Genomic DNA, 4,568 nt, shown 5'->3' with positions numbered 1-4,568 from the left:
GCCAAGGCCAGCAGCATGCCATGCCACGGCCAAGGCAGCCCAGCCAAAGCCAGCAGCATGCCATGCCAAGGCCAAGGCCAGCAGCATGCCATGCCACGGCCAAGGCAGGCCACCCAAAGCCAGCAGCATGCCATGCCAAGGCCAAGGCCAGCAGCATGCCATGCCAAGGCCAAGGCAGCCCAGCCAAAGCCAGCAGCATGCCATGCCAAGGCCAAGGCCAGCAGCTTGCCATGCCAAGGCCAAGGCAGCCCTGCCAAAGCCAGCAGCATGCCATGCCAAGGCCAAGGCCAGCAGCATGCCATGCCACGGCCAACGCAGCCCAGCCAAAGCCAGCAGCATGCCATGCCAAGGCCAAGGCCAGCAGCATGCCATGCCAAGGCCAAGGCAGCCCAGCCAAAGCCAAGGCCAGCAGCATGCCATGCCACGGCCAAGGCAGGCCAACCAAAGCCAGTAGCATGCCATGCCAAGGCCAAGGCCAGCAGCATGCCATGCCAAGGCCAAGGCAGCCCAGCCAAAGCCAGCAGCATGCCATGCCAAGGCCAAGGCCAGCAGCATGCCATGCCAAGGCCAAGGCAGCCCTGCCAAAGCCAGCAGCATGCCATGCCAAGGCCAAGGCCAGCAGCATGCCATGCCACGGCCAAGGCCAGCAGCATGCCATGCCACGGCCAAGGCAGCCCAGCCAAAGCCAGCAGCATGCCATGCCAAGGCCAAGGCCAGCAGCATGCCATGCCACGGCCAAGGCTGCCCAGCCAATGCCAGCAGCATGCCATGCCAAGGCCAAGGCAGCCCAGCCGAAGCCAGCCGCATGCCATGCCATGCCACGGCCAAGGCAGCCCAGCCAAAGCCAGCAGCATGCCATGCCAAGGCCAAGGCCAGCAGCATGCCATGCCACGGCCAAGGCAGCCCAGCCAAAGCCAGCAGCATGCCATGCCAAGGCCAAGGCCAGCAGCATGCCATGCCACGGCCAAGGCCAGCAGCATGCCATGCCAAGGCCAAGCCCAAGGCCAAGGCAGCCCATCCGAAGCCAGCAACATTCCATGCCAAGGCCAACGCAGCCCAGCCAATGCCAGCGGCATGCCATGCCAAGGCCAAGGCCAAGGCCAGCCGCATGTCTTGCCACGGCCTTGTCCCGCAGCGTGGCGTGCCTTGGCCTTGGGCTAGAACATCGCATGCCACGCCCTTGGCAAGCAATCCTGTCCCTCGTGTAATTGCCATTTGGTTTGGCTTTGACTTACGTATATGTTGCCCTGCGAAATGCATGTCCCTCGGGTAATAGCCGTTTGGTTGCCTTTGACTTGCGAACACGTTGTTAGTGCTTTCCCCAGTGGAAGCTTGTTGGGAAAAGTATGTCCCTCGGAAGTTGCCTGTTGCGTTTGTTATTTGCATTCGAGCTATCCGATGCTTGCTCGGTTTCTCTAAGAGTTTTTGCACGTTCGTCGGGCTTTTTAATTATTTATTTACTCATAAAAATTATAATAAAATAAATAAAAAATAAAAAAATAATTAAAAAAATTACTATAATTACTAGTGCCTCATCTTATAATTGTTGGAATTTTTCTAGAATTTTTTGAGTATTTTTAGTAATTTTTATTATTTTTTAAGTATTAAAATTGAAATAAATTAAAATAAAATATTCCGGTGGCCAAATATTTTTTTATAATTTTTTTTATGGTGTATTAAATTATTTCATACAACTTTCATGTTGAAAGTTTTGGCAAAAAACCATTACTTTTTAAAAAAACCCCATTATGACTCCTCGAACATGCTTGATGTTTCCTCCTGCCAGATTGAAAAGGGCTTAACAGACTATTATAAGGGGGGGGCACCTCCCTTAAGGCTGGCCAGCATGGCCAGGCCACAGGCCACGCCTATGCCTAGGCGGGCGCTTGGCACATGCCATCGCTTGGCTTGTGGCATTGGCTTGTGGCATCGAAACTACATAGCCAAGCACGGGATGCGTCGAGTGGCGGCCCGCGGTGGTGGCGGTGGCACGTTGGCCTAGGCCAGCATGCCATGCCACAGCCTCGGTCAGCAACATGGCATGCCAAAGCCTTGGCCAGCGGCATTTCATGCCCTGGCCTTGGCAAGCATGTCATGCCACGGCCTTGGCCAGCAACGTGCCATGCCACGGCCTTGGCCAGCAGCATGCCATGCCCCGGCCTTGGCCAGCATGTCATGCCACGGCCTTGGCCAGCAGCATGCCATGCCACAGCCTTGGCCAGCAGCATGCCATGCCACAGCCTTGGCCAGCAACATGGCATGCCAAAGCCTTGGCCAGCAGCACGCCATGCCCCGGCCTTGGCAAGCTTGTCATGCCACGGCCATGGCCAGCAGCGTGCCATGCCCCGGCCTTGGCCAGCAGCGTGCCTTGCCACGATCTTGGCCAGCAGCTTGCCATGCCCCGGCCTTGGCCAGCATGTCATGCCACGGCCTTGGCCAGCAGCATGCCATGCCACGGCCTTGGCCAGCAACATGGCATGCCAAAGCCTTGGCCGGCAGCATGCCATGCCGCGGCCTTTGCCAGCAGCATGGCAAGCCCAAGCCTTGGTCAGCAGCAGCATGCCATGCCAACGCCTTGGCCAGCAGCATGCCTTGCCACGGCCTCGTCCAGCAGCATGGCATGCCACGCCACGGCCTCGGCCATCAGCATGCCTTGCCACGGCCTCGGCCATCAGCATGGCATGCCCCGGCCTTGGCCAGCAGCATGTCATGCCACGGCCTTGGCAAGCATGCCATGTCCCTCGGGTAATTGTACAAGTTGCCTTGCGAAATGCATGTCCCTCGGTTAAATTGCCATTTGGTTGGCTTTGGCGTGCGAACGAGTTGCCTATGCTTTCCTTGTGGAAGCTTGTTGCGAGAAGTATGTCCCTCGAAAGTTGCCTGTTGCGTTTGTTATTCGCATTCGCGCTAACCGGTGCTTGCTCGGCCTCTCTAAATGTTTTCGCGCATTCGTCGGGCTTCTTAGTCCTTCGGGGGGTGATTCGTTTTGGGGGGCTGGTGCACAGTGTACGTCGTGGCGCGTGAGTTGTGTTCGGTTTGTGCGAGTTGGAGGGATCCCTGCCTGTGCAGCGAACTCCACTGGTGCATTCCTTTATGTCCCTCGGGTGATGCCTTTAGGTTGTCTTCGACTCGCCTTCGGGTTGCCTGCGCTTCCCTAGTGGAAGGTGCCTTGCGAAAAGCCTGTCCCTCGGGTAATTGCCATTTGGTTGGCTTTGACGTTCGAACGAGTTGCCTGTGCTTTCCTAGTGGAAGCTTGTTGCGAAAAGTATGTCCCTCGGAAGTTTCCTGTTGCGCTTGTTATTTGCGTTCGCGCTAACCGGTGCTTGCTCGGCCTCTCTAAATGTTTTCGCGCGTTCGTCGGGCTTCTTGGTCCTTCGGGGGGTGATTCGTTTTGGGGGGCTGGTGCATAGTGTACGTCGTGGCGCGTGAGTTTTGTTCGGTTTGTGCGAGTTGGACGCATCCCTGCCTGTGCAGCGAACTCCACTGGTGCATTCCTCCATGTCCCTCGGGTGATCGCCTTTAGGTTGTCTTGGACTCGCCTTCGGGTTGTCTGTGCTTCCCTAGTGGAAGGTGCCTTGCGAAAAGCATGTCCCTCGGGTAATTGCCATTTGGTTGGCTTTGACGTTCGAACGAGTTGCCTGTGCTTTCCTAGTGGAAGCTTGTTGCGAAAAGTATGTCCCTCGAAAGTTGCCTGTTGCGCTTGTTATTTGCGTTCGCGCTAACCGGTGCTTGCTCGGCCTCTCTAAATGTTTTCGCGCGTTCGTCGGGCTTCTTAGTCCTTCGGGGGGTGATTCGTTTTGGGGGGCTGGTGCACAGTGTACGTCGTGGCGCGTGAGTTTTGTTCGGTTTGTGCGAGTTGGACGGATCCCTGCCTGTGCAGCGAACTCCACTGGTGCATTCCTCCATGTCCCTCGGGTGATCGCCTTTAGGTTGTCTTCGACTCGCCTTCGGGTTGTCTGCGCTTCCCTAGTGGAAGGTGCCTTGCGAAAAGCTGTCCCTCGGGTAATTGCCATTTGGTTGGCTTTGACGTTCGAACGAGTTGCCTGTGCTTTCCTAGTGGAAGCTTGTTGCGAAAAGTATGTCCCTCGAAAGTTGCCTGTTGCGCTTGTTATTTGCGTTCGCGCTAACCGGTGCTTGCTCGGCCTCTCTAAATGTTTTCGCGCGTTCGTCGGGCTTCTTGGTCCTTCGGGGGGTGGTTCGTTTTGGGGGGCTGGTGCATAGTGTACGTCGTGGCGCGTGAGTTGTGTTCGGTTTGTGCGAGTTGGACGAATCCCTGCCTGTGCAGCGAACTCCACTGGTGCATTCCTCCATGTCCCTCGGGTAAATGCCTTAAGGTTGTCTTCGACTCGCCTTCGAGTTGCCTGCGCTTCCCTAGTGGAAGGTGCCTTGCGAGAAGCGTGTCCCTCGGTTAATTGCCATTTGGATGGCTTTGACTTACGAGCGAGTTGCCTGCGGTTTCCCAGTGGAAGGTTGTCGTGAAAGTTATGTCCCCCGGAAGTTGCCTGTTGCCTTTTGTTATTTGCAGTCGCGCTAACCGGTGCTTGCTCGGCTTCTGTAAATGTTTTCCC

This window comes from Camellia sinensis, chromosome 6 (genome assembly GCF_055761805.1).
Source record: "Camellia sinensis isolate YWXY chromosome 6, ASM5576180v1, whole genome shotgun sequence".
Lineage (NCBI taxonomy): Eukaryota > Viridiplantae > Streptophyta > Magnoliopsida > Ericales > Theaceae > Camellia > Camellia sinensis.
This window is presented reverse-complemented; position numbering follows the sequence as displayed.